This window comes from Scyliorhinus canicula, chromosome 9 (assembly GCF_902713615.1).
Source record: "Scyliorhinus canicula chromosome 9, sScyCan1.1, whole genome shotgun sequence".
NCBI classification, from domain to species: domain Eukaryota; kingdom Metazoa; phylum Chordata; class Chondrichthyes; order Carcharhiniformes; family Scyliorhinidae; genus Scyliorhinus; species Scyliorhinus canicula.
The window spans coordinates 41,831,306-41,846,305 of NC_052154.1; the positions used below are offsets into that span (position 1 = coordinate 41,831,306).

Genomic DNA, 15,000 nt, shown 5'->3' on the forward strand with positions numbered 1-15,000 from the left:
GTGTTCACCTAATTAGCTGTAAACCTGATGGATTCCTGACAGGTTTAATGATTGGAGATGACAAGCTCCACGCACTGTCATACAGCAGAATTAGGTTTGCAGCTAGTTGATGTAATCAAGTTGATATTACACAGTCCTAGTTGCCTTTAGTTGTGCATTAACTCAATTTTCTGCTGCAGGTGACAAATGGACTTTGGTACCTGGATAATCATGTCACAGAAATTAGGGCCTTTTAATGGTCTCTGGTAGAATAGCAACAACAATGAACACCCTCAGCAATGGAGCATTAGTAGACATAACAGACAGGTGCACAAATTCTTTATGTCTTGCTGGATTGTGACAGCACATTGCGAATTGTCTAATAGAGAAGACTAAAACTGCCGCCAAGAATCTGTAAAAATTGATTTAGTTTGTGGATTCAATAGGACAGAAATCAACAATCATCAAAGGGCTGCATATACGTAGAGTATTATGCACTCTCTGAAAGGGGGTGTTAATCACATATTTGCATGAGATGATTTTCTCAGCTGTAAACTGAAAAATGTTTGCTCTATTATCATAAGCAGATAAAATAAAACAAAAAAGCTTTCAAATATATTTTTAAAATAGTAATGAGAGAGCGAGAAAGAACATTTAAATCAGGCACGCATTTACTTTCCATTTCTCCGCTGCGCTACAGAAAAGTTTAAAATGTTGGTGCCAACAGTGTCATCTTGTTCAGATACAAAATAATCTTCACAAAGAAAAGTGTATCAATCATAAAGATAAACTATGTGAAGCAGAAAGCAGTACTGTACATCAGATTAAGATAATCTGTTTAGTTGTTATTGCCATCATCCCAAACATGAAGGAAGCAGTGAGAGGTAGAGTACCTACAGAGGTACTTGTGGTTGACTGTTGCAGTATTATTTGCCTGCAAACCTGCCACACATTGCTCTGCTGGATGGAGATTCTCCCTAGCAGCCAACTGACAGAATGATTAGTTATGGCCGTTCTCAGCTTTTGCAAGGAATGAACAATAAAGAGAAAAGAAGGGGAAAAGCATAACCATAAGACTGCCTGAAAGTTTCTTTGAAATAGTTAACCAGTGAACAGAATTTTCCAGAATCAACTGGCATTGCCTCCATTAGCTTGACAGCTGTCAATTAAGGCTTCAGTGCTCTCCTGGGCAACAGTTTATTGCATACAGTTGATGCTGTCATTTTGTTCCCAGTTTGCCTTGAGCACTATCATGAGCAGGAGTGAAATAGTCAATAACTGATGTATCAGCAGTTATTTCTTAAATTGGCTCACAAGTCTGCATTTTTCTTTTGCTAAAGATTGTTTTGTAAAGTGATTAGAATGAATTGTGACTGCTGCAGGGTTATGGGAATGCAGTGAAGCCAGGGTGAGTTAGCAGGATGAGACTGGTTCATTTTGCAACAATGTGGCTCATAGGATTGTAAGGGCCAGACTAAGATTGAGGAACAAGCATGATGGTACACATCCTTCAATCCAACACTTTGGTTATTTCAAATTCAGAGTTCAGAAAGGTTCATTGATTAATGTGTTAGATATAAAGGATCATGTCATACACATTGAACTGTTTGCTTTGTTAAGTAAAGGTGTAATATTTAAAGAATATCTTGAACAGCTAACTTTTTGTGTGTGTATGTATATATATATATATATATGTATATAATTCTGAATTATTAATCTGTATTGTCAGGGCACATGTTATCAATTATGAATATCTGGTTTCATCACCAAGAGCAGCTGTTCGAGAAGGGGGAAGCATAACTAAGTTTGTTTATCTTAAAGCTTGGGGTGTTTTCCATCCATTTCAAAGCAGCGCTCGCCTTTATCATCCAGTCTGTATAAAACAAAACTTATTTATTCTTAGATATTGGAATCTATTTTTAGCTGCTATCTGTGTTAAGGTAAAACATAATGATGGAATAAGTTGGTTAGTTTCCAAACATGAAACTAGCTTCCAGATATGGCAGTCGCCCTGGTTCAGACCTGCATCATTTTTTAACCATGGGTATCGCTGTGAATGGTCAGAGGTGGCCCCACTTACAATACAATCACAGCAGGACAGCTCTCTGCACTGATAACCATGCCCGCCAGAAAAGTGGAACCCTAGTCACGAGAGCTGCGTTTTATTTTAAATTTGCACGTAAGAAGGACTGGGCAGATGCCATGGAGAGCGTCATGCGTCGCTGGCAGCCACACACTAACGTCTTCATTTCCATAGGGACTGTAAAGCTGGCAGGATACCAATACCAGTTTCATGCCGCCTCAATGTCTACAATTGGAAGATGCCAGCCTGAAAACTATGTGAAATCCAGGGATCAGGAGGTGACATTTTATGCTGGTTTCATACCAATACATTATGTCAGGACGCTTTACGCTATCAGCAGATATGCTAGGATGGATACCACTCTACCTTTGTGCAGAGTTGATAACATAAATGATAGTCCATTATTAATTGGGAAATTAAGCATTTTTAAAGTAAATATTGCTGCGTTTAATTTAAAAAAATCTTGCAGTCAATACAAATTATATTTTTTTTATTGACAAGCAGAGAAAATTCTGGCAAAGTGTAAAATGAGTTTTAGTACATCCATTTCTGGGAATTTGCACATTTGCATTATGAGGTGTTCCCATAACAACTGATTTTACATATGCTGGATAATCTTAACTAGGCTTTGACGTACAATGCTGAGAAACTCCTAATGTTACTACAGGAGAGACTATTTACCGCAAAAACATAGAGCTCTAGGAATAGGAGTAGATCAGTCTGCCTCTCGGGCCTGTTCTGCCATTCAGTTAGATCATGGCTGATCTGTACCTCAGCTCCATTTACTTGTCTTTGATCCATACGTCTCGATACCCTTACTGAATAAAAATCTTTCGCCCTCAGTCCCAAAAATTTCCAGATGCTATTGTTGTCATCTATAGTGTCAGGTAGCAGCACTGGAACAAAAACACATTAACTCTGCTTTTATGACTATTATATAGATATGCTTGATATGCCTCAGTACCTAGATTACTGTCGTAACTTTCCATCATAGCCATTTTTGTTACTGAACAAAAAGTTTTTGTATTAATAGTTTTGAGCAAAGAAAATCCAATTGTGTGATTTTCTTTTTTGTTTTTAGAAGCAGAGTGCTGTTTTATATATCTACAGGCTTGGGCTCTGTGCCGAGAGTTTTTTTTTCCTGCTAGATCATTCCTATAGCTCGAGGGCCAAATCTCAGCAGGGGCCCAGGAGGCTTGGTGAGGTCAGTTAAGACTGGCAGCCATCAGTCATCCATCTGTGACACAGACTCTGTTTTTGATGGCAGAGATGATGAAGGCCTGGGAACTGTATAGGCCCCTGTAATTCAGGGCCAGTGCTGACATCCTTCTCAACTTTGACAGCCTCTTCCTTTTTCTCTCTTCACCCGCCCAAGACTGTCTCAACTGAATTTTTTTTTCCCCTGTTTCATGTAGTTGATCAGTCTCAGATGCTGGAAATTATTTTATGAAGGGAGGGGGTGTTACTGGTTAGTGGGCTGGGCAGGTGTTAGTGGAACGTCTGTTTTTGTACTGTAGGCCTGTTGCTAATTAATGTTCTTCCATAAGATTCTGTCTGAGTTGAGTAATGTTTTTGATCTTTATGCCTGATAACTGCATACTTAATGAGATTCAAAGCTTCTTGAGCTGTGAGTGCAGCTCCCTGCAATTATTGACAGATGCCTTTTCTTTGCCATTGTGTTCAGCTTCATAAATCCTCTTTCAGTAATGAGGTTCAGAAGTGCCATCCTGCCAGTGAGCTAATGAAAGGGGGGGGGGGGGGGGGGGGGGGGGGGGGGGGGGGGGGGGGGGGGGGGGGAGGAGAAGTACTGCTCACGCCTGCCTCAAATGTTTTTTCTTTTAAAAAAAATTTACTCTGCAGATGTCAAGCTGTGGGAAGTACTTATTCAAACATGCTCATTTTTATCTCAGTTGTGTGTGGAGTTTGGGGGCCTGCAGGGCTAGAACTTGTTTATGTATTGCTACTCTAATTGTAACTGTCGAGGAGTTTGATAGAGGCCCTTTTTTGTGGTTTCCGTCAGAGGAACAATTTACAGAGAGATGCAGGGCAGAGAGAAAGAGATCCCCGGGTCGCATGTCAGCTTGCCCTAACTGGTGCACTTGAAACATGGGAGATTTCATTTTCAGAGTTCTGAAACCAAATCCTGGTGTAGAATAGCTGCACACATGCCAACAGTGCGATTTCCTTTTCAGCAGAGTCATATATCCTGACCCACCCTTTCCCACTGACAGAATGACATGTGTCATTTTATCAAATGGGCCCTTCTAGGCACCGAGGGAGGGAGGGAGTACAGGCCCAGTTTTGTGCAAGGCTGTCTTTTTCTCTTCGTACCAGAGTTGGGGAGAGGTGGCTGCTGATTTGGGAAGTACATCCTTATTGGGAGTAGAGGGAGTAAGGAGAAAAAGGTAGAGAGGGTGGAGTGAGACAAATAAGATTGACAGAGTAAGTGAAGAGGTTGTGTTCTCTGCTATTATACTCCTACCCCACTCCCTCAAAACCCTTGCGGCAGATTTCTTGCACTTTGGGGACAGCCTGACAGGTATCAGTCAAGCAGCACAGCTTACTGGGGTTGGGTAAAAGGAATCTGGAAGCTCTTGGTTTCACATGATTCAAGGAACGTGCATTATTGAAGATGGATGTTTCTTAAAAAAAGATTGATGATGGATATCAGGCTTATGGTGCCATTTATCAGTTTGGATATTATTTAGACTTGCCGTGTAAAAGCTGTAACTTGAGAGTGTGGACGAGCTGGGACGGAATGGAGGCCTAGATGTGCACAGTTGATGGATGGCTTTGCTTTCTAGTTGTTTGTTACCGAGATACCACTGGTCTTATGGGACGTGCCTCACATTCTTGTAAGGGAATAAAAAGGGCCGTGTTTACTAAGAAGAATATTCATATTAACCAGACAGAAAGTTTTGTGTGGGCCAAAAGGGGGATAAATGTAAACTCACGCATATCATTTTAAAGTGAAAGGAGTAAAAATAATATTTGGAGGTGAAGTGTTTTGAAGGGTAATTTAATGGTATATGAATCAAGTGGATTCCAGCACTGAGGTTGAATTTCAAACTCCGATTTAATACCGACCAACAATTTATTTCAAAAAATCCTTGATAATATTTTATGATGGCTCTGATTTTTCAAGAGAGAAATTTTCTTTTTAGAATTGGTGGGGTGGGGACGCGAGTCCTGTACCTTTCTTTTCATTTCTAAACTTTTCCAACAGCAGACATCAAGAAGTCCTTTCAGGTGCAATTATAAGGACTGAACAAAGTTTAGAGAAGCAAAAAAATGAAAAGTACTTTTGTTTTGGTTTGTTTTATTCTGTCTTTTTTCCTGTTTATAGTCGGGAGACATGATTTATTAGTAGCCATCCCATCTTTAGGGCTCATCCATCACATCCTGGTTGCTAGGCAATCAATGGCAGCAGCTGTTTGCTTTGAATCAGACAGAAAAGTTGTCAATCATCAAAGGCAGGTGAATAGCATTAGAAACACGCTATTGTCAGACAGAATATTAATCAAAGCAAGAAAAGATAATTAAAAAGATATGACCCTTGCAAGTACTTGCTCTGGATTGCTTGGAAAAAATGTCTGGTCTTTTCTAGACACTTAAGCAGCTGAGGGCTGATAAAATATGTACTCTGTTGTGCATAGTTTTTAATTAATAAAAAAAAATGATTTGGCATTCATGGCTCATTCCTGAGAAAAGTCTGAGCAAGAGCTAAAGAAATTAGTGCTGTTTGCTCGAAAGGTCTGACAGAAAATTCCAACTTTCCATCAGTGGTCTGTTGTGTGCCTTGGCTGCATGCTTCGTTCAGCTGCATACTGTCCACTTTACAGTAGTTAAAGCCAAGCAACTTTATTCTACAGTTCTGACCTTCCTGTACGCACTCAAACATGGAAGCTGGATGGAAGCCACTAATCTGAGGTTTTTCAGCTATGCTCCCGGACACATTTGGAATATCAGCGCTGTACCGCCCATGTGGCAATGAGCAAAGCAATTGGAGCCGTGTTCACTTTCTATTTCCTAGTTTGTGGTAATAGACAAGTTCATATTCTTGAACACACAGCATAAGAGGCAGGGCCATAATTTACTGTGGCAGGGCATATCACAATGTCTGCTCTTATTTTGACTTGCTTTGCACTTTCTAGATTTATTTATGGTGTGGCAAGTGTTGTAAGTGTGAGCTAAAAGGTTGAGGTTAGGTAAGCGGGCAGCTGTGGGCCTGAGCGAACAGGGCAAGCACCTTCCTGCGTGAATCACATTCAATAATTATGAATTAATAGCACAAAGACTAAGAAAGAGGTGTACATTAACGAGGTGTCAAATAGGTCCAGGTTTAAAAAAAAGGGAGGGGAAAGAAAGATTTGGATTAAATGAGAAGAGTCAGAAAGAAAAGTAAAATTAAATTTCTTCTTTACATTTTTAAAATATTGAAAAACTAAAATCTGAAGCATTAAAACGTTACATTTGCACCAGTTCATTTTCAGAGCCATAGAGATTGTCACTTTTCACATCAGTAAAAGAGTAGTGAATATTTTCCGCTGAGTTTAATTCATGTGTACTGCAGAAATACAGTAACTTCATACCGTTCAGATGCATTTCAGTGGTGAGACAGAATAGAATGCAGGTTCCACAAAGCTAACAGCAAAGTAACGCATTTCAGCCAGCAACTTTGTGATGTTTGAGCTCAACTGCCTTTCTACCCCTTGCCCTAACTTTGGTAGTGATTTCTGACCCATTGTATTATTATTAAACATAGATAATTAAGAATTGGTAGATTGATATTATAGATTTGGGGAAGATATTTCAATTTTCATAAATTTGTGTGACAGAATGATACTGTCCCTCTTTGAAAATAACTTTTTTTGCTCTGTAACATGATTTTTTGAGTGATTGCTCTCCGTGTGAATTTTCTCTGTCACTTCCTGTTGCTCATCCATGTGTACTCTCACATTGGCAGTACTTTTGATTGGATCGCAATTCAAAATGCAGCTATGTTGATACAATTCAAGTAAAAATTGCATGGACAGGATTTCCTCTGGATCCCCACCTGCCTTGACCCAGAAACAATTAGAGTGGAGCGGGCAGGGGCTCAGAAGAGAAGCCAGTCCATGCCCCTATTAAGGCCCTTAAGTGGTCACCTAACCTAAGGACCCTTTCTCACCCAACCTCAATTTTAGGCTGGCAATATGCCAGATGGATCAGAGTGCCAAATAGAAAAAGTCTTTATAGAATCATAGAATTTTCAATGCAGAAGGAGGCCACTTGGCCCATCAAATCTGCACTGGCTCTTGGAAAGAGCATTCTCCTTGAGCCCACGCCTCCACTCTATCCCTGTAACCCAATAACCCCACATTTTGGACACTAAGGGCTATTTATCATGGCCAGTCCACCTAACCTGCACATCCTTGGACCGAGGGAGGAAATCGGAGCACCTGGAGGAAACCCACGCAGACACAGGGAGAACGCACAGGCTCCGCACAAACAGTGACCATGCCAGGAATCGAACCTGGGACCCTGGAACTGTGCTGCCCTGGTTATCCATCCCTGATCTAGGGTGGGAAGGGGGTGTGGGGGGCAGTTCAATCTGAGGGCCCCTTCAGATTTGGGGTGCCTTCCCCTCAAAGACCTGGGAGCTCACCCCAGCCACGCCCCCCCCCCCCCCCCCCTTCACCGAGATAGCTACCTCTAGACCTCTGAGGGCATCCCCATCCCTTGTAGTTGCCTGAAATGTGATCCCTGGCAGGGTACTGCAATAACTGTATTGGCCACTGTAGCACTGTGTCTAGAGAGCTGGTGACCAATCTGATTGGCCAACAGCTCTTCAAGGCAGAACTTCTGCCCATAGGCAGGGGGAAGTCCCACCGCCTGAAAATCAATACTCATTGAGCGTAATATGGCTGCAGGCTTGTCAGAGCCAGTGGGAATGTGTTCCCTGCTGACTCCGAGGTCGGCGACAAGCAATCGTTCGCCATCCTGAAAATTCAGACCAGTGTGTTTTTTAAAAAAATATTTCATGGGACGTGGGTGTTGCTGGCAAGTCCATCGCTAAATGCCCTCACGAAGATGGTGGTGGCGAGCCACCTTCTTAAATCACAGCAGTCCAGCTGGCATAGGAACTGACACTGATCTCGCGACAGTGGAGGAACACATAGTTCCAAGTCAGTCGGAATGGTGTGTGACTTGGAGGGGAACTTGCATGTGATGGTATTCCCATGCGGTTGTCTTTCACGGTGGTAGAACGTCCCGGTTGAAAGGAGTACACACTCCTGCTATTGTGCGTCAGAGGGAGTGAATGTTTAAAGGGGTGGATGGGGTGCATTTCAGGCTGACTGCTTTGTCCTGGAATGTGTCCAGCTTTGTGAGTGTTGCTGGAACTGCATTCACCCAAGCAAGTGGAAAGTATTCCATTGTGCTCATGACTTGTGCCTTGATGGTGATGGACAAGCTTTGGGAAGTGAGGAGGTGCGTTATTGCCACAGAATTCCCAGTCTTTGACCTACCCTTGTAGCGACAGTATTTATATGGCTCCTCAAGTTCAGTTTTTCGTCAGGATGTTGATAGTGGGGGATTCGATGATAGTTATATGGTGAATGTCAATGAAATATGGTGGAGGATTCAGCGATGGTATTGCCATTGAAAGTCAAGGGGAGATGGTTATTTTCTCTCTTGTTTGAAATGGTCATTGTCAGGCAGTTGTGTGGCTTCCAAGTAGTCCTGTGTTGTAGATTGAACAAATTGACACCTTGGGCGGGATTCTCCCATACCCAGCGGGAAGGAGTGGCATGAACCGCTCCGGCGTCGAGCCGCCCCAAAGGTGTGGATATCCGCACCTTCAGGGGCTGGGCCTGCCCCAGAGTGGTTGGCGCCCCGCCGGCCGGCAGGAAAGGGGCTTGGCGCCACGCCAACCGGCGCCGAAGGGCCTCTGCCGGCCGGCGCGAGTCGGCACATGCGCGGGAGCGCCAGCATGTGCTGGCGACATCCCCGCGCATGCGCGGGAGGGTTCGTCTCCGCATCGGCCATCACAAAGGACCACAGCGGCCGATGCGGAGAAATAGAGTGCCCCCAAGGCACAGATCGGTGGGCCCTGAATGTGGGCCAGGCCACCGTGGGGGTACCTCCCATGGCCAAATCCGCCTGCGACCCCCCCGAGGAACCCCGGAGCCCGCCCGCGCTGCCAGGTCCCACGGGTAAGGGACTTACTCTGATTTACGCCGGCGGGACTGGCTACAGACGGGTGGGACTTCGGCCCATCGCGGGCTGGAGAATTCATCAGGCCCTGGCGCCTCAGAGAATGGCGGGGTCCGGCGCGACTCACACCGGGCCGGTTTTTGGGAGGCGGGAGAATTGAGAGGACGGCGGTAGCGGGATGCATGCCCCGGCAGGGGGTCGGAGAATCCTGCCCTTTATTTTTAGATATGCTTGGTGTTGCTCCTGCATTCTTCTTTTGAACTAGGGTTGATCCCTTTTCTAGGTTCTAATGGTAGATTGGGGGATATGCTGGTCCATGCTATTACAGATTGTGGTTGAATAGAATTCTGCTGCTGCTGGACCACGGCACCTCATGGATATCCACTTTGTTGCTAGGTCTGAATCTATCTTATTTAGCACGGTGTTAGTGCCACACAACATGATGGAGAGTTTTCTCAATGTGAATGCGGGACTTCATCTTCGCAAGGACTCTGGTGGTTACTCCTACTGATACCAGTATGGATTGATACATCTGTGACAGGTAAATTGGTGGGGACAAGTTCTAGTAGGTTTATTGGTTCCCTCACCACTTGCTGCAGGTCCAGTCAGGCAGATACATCCTTCAGGATTCGGCCAGCTCGGTCTGTGGTGGCGCTTTTGAGTGACTCTTTGTGATGGACATTGAAGTCCCCCACCCAGAGTACATCCTGTGTCCTTGCTGTCCTAAGTGCTTCCTTAAGGTGATGTTCAACATAGATGAGTCCTGATTCATCAGCTGAAGGAAGGTGGTCGATGGTAGGTTGAGTAGGAGGTTTCCTTTCTCAAGTTGCCCATGAACTGATGCCATGAGGCTTCATGGGGTGCACAGTCAATGTTAAGGCCTTTTAGGGCAACTCTCTCCCAACTACATACCACTGCTTCTTTCACATCATCTGGGACATACTCGGGGATGATGATTGTTCTGGGGCATGGGCTGTGAGGTGTGATTCAGTGAGTATGCCTATGATAGGCTGTTGCTTGACTTGTGTGTAAGGACAGCAGCCCAATTTTAGCACAAGCCCCCAGATGTTAAGGAGAATTTTGCATGGTCGACAGGTTTGGTTGGATGTGCTATTGTTGTTTCTGGTGCCGAAGTCGATGACAGGTGATCTGTCCATTTCCTAGCAATTTTTGACAGTTCTGTAACAGTATGGTATAAATGAGTAGGTTGCTAAACCCCCTCTGAGGACATTTCAGTCAACCACATTGGTCTGGGTCTGGAGTCACTTGAAAGCCGGACCAGGTAAGGAGAGCAAATTTCATAGAATCCATATAATCTCTCCGGGCGGCACAGCGGCTCAGTGGTAAGTGCTACTGCCTCACAGCTCCATGGTCACGGGTTCAATACCAGCCTCGGGTGACTGTCTGTGTGGAGTTTGCACTTTTCCCCGTGTCTGTGTGTGTTTCCTCCCTGTGCTCCGGTTTCCTCCCATAGCCCAAAGATATGCAGGTTAGGTGAATTGGCTTTGCTAAATTGCCCCTTAGAGTCCAAAAGGTTAGGTGGGATTACAGGGTTACGGGGATAGGGTGGAAGTGTGGGCTTAAGTAAGGTGCTCTTTCATCTCAGACCCGGTGGGCTGAATGGCCTCCTTCTGCACTGTAGATCCTATAATTCTATCCATAGAAGGTGGCCATCGATCCATTGAGTCTACACCAACCCTTTGAAAGACCACCGTACTTAGGCCCAATTCCTACCCCTATCCCTGTAATCCCATCCAACCTTTGAACACGTAGGAACAATTTAGCATGGCTGATCCACCTATCCTGCACATCTTTGGATTTCGTTCCCTGAAGGACATTACTGAATCAGATGTGTTTTTATGACAATCAATGATGGTTTAATGGCACCGTTACTGAGGCTAGCTTTCACTTCCAGATATTGTTTATTAATCAATTAAACTAATTGAATTTGAATTCCACCAGCTCCTGTGGTGGGTTTTCAACCTTCATCCCCAGGGCATTAACTTGCGGCTCTGGATTACTAGTCCAGTGACATTACCACTGTGCCACCATCTACTTAAAAATGGACCAGTGAATGCAATATGCTGATTGCACGAGAACTAATAATAATAGAACCGCAGATTTTATTTTTAACAAAATGCCCTGCCTGGTATGTGCAGTGAAATCAGGAAACTGACAATAGTTGCACTAAGGTGACTCTTACTCAGTTTGTATTTGAAAATATTCCACCTAATGGCTTGCGAAATGCAAGTATTGTAGTTGACTTTGCTGTGCTGATAAATCGATTATAATTACTTAACACTTTTTTACTGACAGAAATTTAAATAATTAGCTAATCAGCTTGTCGTCAAGCAGCTCGTTTGGGCAAGGATAGCTTGGGACTGTACAGACAGTTGATTTAGGCCAATCGGATCTGTTACCCTGTGAGGCCTTGTGATTCTGGAGGGAAAAAAATTAACCCCCCCTCCTCTGCTCTGTGATTTTTAGCTGGCTAAACATGTAGCAGCTGAGAAAACTGATACAAATAACTTAGTCATTCACTGAGAGTGACACAGATGTGGTTACTGTACAGGACATAGAATGCACATTTAATCAGGAAGTCAGACCACTTTAATGGTGGTTTAATGTATCTAAATATTGAATCAATCATTTCAATAATCAATATTCAGTCATGGTAGTCTGGTACAACTCTACCTGTTGTTTCTCCCAATGAAGGGAACCATGTGGTGGGCTGGAAGTCATATTTCAGACAAAACTTAATTAGGTCAATTTGAATTCTTGTTCTTAAACTGAAATTTGTGAAAATAGCAGGAGCTGTAAGTGGTAATTTTGAGTCACTTCTTTCATGTTTTCAATACATGTTTTAAAATATATAAAATGTAAGCGTTGGGGGAGAAAACGGTAGTGTGTAAGAGGAAAAATAGGATTATTGAATGAAAATGTCTTTTGTCACCATGGCTATATAATGGAACAAGCACAGTATGATTCATCATCGGTCCCAACCACATTAGCGTACAATGATCTTATATTCTATTATCATGTTACAATATGAGATGAACACTATTCTTGTGTTTTATAATCCAGCTAAAATTGACTCATTATCTTTGTAAAACTGAAACAGAAAAACAAATTTCCACCATTTTTTTCCTCTGTTCAAGTAAAAACACACCCCATGTTGAAAAATAATGTGTACAATATAATAACTGGAAGCAGTTTACACTCTGTGTTAGAATCCTGAATAAATGGGACTGTTCATGAATAACAGTAATAGCAAATTTTATATTGTCTGGACTGTATCATGTCAATGATAAACTGTTCTTAGTTGTAACATACATGAGCTTTAGAATTCAGTCCACCTTCTAGCAAATATTCAACATGGATACCCAAAGAAAAATTATATTTTATCCCACAGTGATGTCCAATTTTTAGAACATTTTTGTTCATTGAATAGTGATCTAAATTCAAGAAATCAATAATAACCTATAAAGTGCTGAATTTCATTTTCAGAATTCACAACACATTGTATGTTATATTGTATCATAAGAACTAGGAGTAGACCTTCAGGCCTGCTCCGCTATTCAGTGAGATCATGGCTGATCTTTTGTGGACTCAGCTCCACTTTCCCACCCGAACACCATCACTCTTTATTCTTTTATTCTTCAAAAAACTATCGTTATCTTGAAAACATTTAATGAAGGAGCCTCAACTGCTTCACTGGGCAGGGAATTCCATAGATTCACAACCCTTTGGGTGAAGAAGTTCCTCCTGAGCTCAGTCCCAAATCTACTTCCCGTTATTTTTGAGGCTATGCCCCCTAGTTCTGCTTTCACCCGCCAGTGGAAACATTGCCCGCATCTATCCTATCTATTCCCTTCATAATTTTATATGTTTCTATAAGATCCCCCAGCATCCTTCTAAATTCCAACGAGTATATATAATATAATATAATTGTTTATTGTCGCAAGTAGGCTTACATTAAGACTGTAATGAAGTTACTGTGAAAAGCCCCCAGTTGCCAATTCCGGTGCCTGTCCGGGTACACAGAGGGAGAATTCAGAATTCTCAGCTGGTATGGGAATTGAACCCATGTTGCCAGCCTTGATCTGCATTACAAACCAGCTGTCTAGCCCATTGAGCTAAACCAGCCCTACAGTCCCAGTCTACTCAACCTCTCCTCGTAGTCCAACCCTCTCAACTCTGGGATTAACCTAATGAATCTCCTCTGCACACTCCCCAGCGGCAGTACGTCCTTTCTCAGGTATCAGCCAAAAATAATTCCAAAACTTTGGAACGCTGAATAATGTAGTGGAAAAATTGAAACCGGGACAGGCCAGTGGATGTTATTATTTCCCAATGTTTTTTCCCTGGGAATAAACCAAAAGTGATCTTTTTTTTTGAGTCTTGGACGGGAAGGTAATTGTCTAATATGCAGTGGATTTAACTGCCCCTCCAATTGTCCAGGGAACATTTTCATGTTAATTAAATGCATGAGTTATGAATGGTTTTATACAGAGAATTCACCTTCTCAGTTGTAGATGTACACTAGCCACTCTACAAACCTATCCTGCTTCTTACAAAATCATGGACTGTTTCTTTATACCATGAGTGTTTGTCAAAGTCAAAGGTATATCTTGTTTTTGAAAAATATTTTTATCCAACCAAGATTTCCATTATAACAAATGTAACAATGCAGCAAACAATACAGGTGAAGGCTAGGACAGCTGCCCTTATCCCCGTCTGCAGCACCAGCGAGTCCGGTACTCCAAAAATGGCCACCAACAAGTACGGCTCCAACTGAGCTGCCAAAATCTTTGACATTGCTTCAAAAAAGGAGACCCAGAAACTACCAGCATGGGGCAAGACCACTATATCTACGCGTGGTTCGCTGGCCCCCTAGAGCAGCACTTACACCTATCCTCTACACCCGATAAGAACCAACTCATACGCACCCTGGTCAAGTGCGCCCTGTGCACCACCTTGAACTGGATCAGGCTTAACCTCGCACATGAGGAGGTTGAAGTTGAAGAGCCTCACTCCCCACTCCTCCAAACCCAGCTCACCCTCCTATTTCCTCTTTACGTCCTCCAACGATGCCTGCTATTTTGCCAACGTCCGCCCATAGCTATCCAAAATCTTATCCTCCCCTAACTCAGCTAAGGACAGGACCCTGTCTATAAAAGAAGGCGACAATACCAGGGGATGTGAAAGAAACTCCTTGCGTAAAACATTGCGCACCTGAAAGTACCTGAATACATTTCCTCTTGGTTATATCTTGTTTTCGTGAATCCTGGAGATATAGAATTATCACTGCACCTTTTAACTCCCTGAGATCTATGCATATTTAAAATCTGCACATGAATATGAACAACTCCATTGGGGTGAATATTATGAAGTTGAATTCTGAAGGTGTAAAGAAAGTAGTTTTCTCAAATTCAAGGGCTTGATGGCTAAAATTAAGATAATTTGGTTCAAAAGTTTTAGGAGTGAATTATTGTTGCAGTGTTTTGCAAATTATTACATGTAGACCTTGAAGGCTGGGAAATCAAGAAAAAGAACCCACACAAGCCATCTTTTAGTCATGTCCTTTTGTTAAAGGCCAAAGCTGAACCTTGCTGGAAATTTTACTGCAGCGTGAAGTAACAGTAAAACGAGGGAGATCTTCATCAACAACTGATAAAACTGATTTTGAAATCTGTCCATATGCGAGTGGAACTCAACCAGCAGAAGTAGCAGTTTATGAT

The 15,000-nt window shown here is 42.9% G+C and overlaps 1 protein-coding gene across 2 annotated transcripts in view; it reads left to right on the plus strand.

Annotated features, from left to right (window-relative positions):
• The first annotated feature begins 188 nt into the window (after positions 1-188).
• Positions 189-15,000, plus strand: part of tshz3b (teashirt zinc finger homeobox 3b) — a 75,889-nt gene continuing 61,077 nt past the window's right edge. The window contains exon 1 of one of the 2 annotated variants that reach the window (XM_038806591.1): positions 189-306. The gene's annotated coding sequence lies outside the window, so the exon portion shown is untranslated. Of the gene's footprint in view, positions 307-2,237; positions 2,341-15,000 lie in introns of those variants that run through there. The other variant, XM_038806592.1, reaches the window with a different exon arrangement.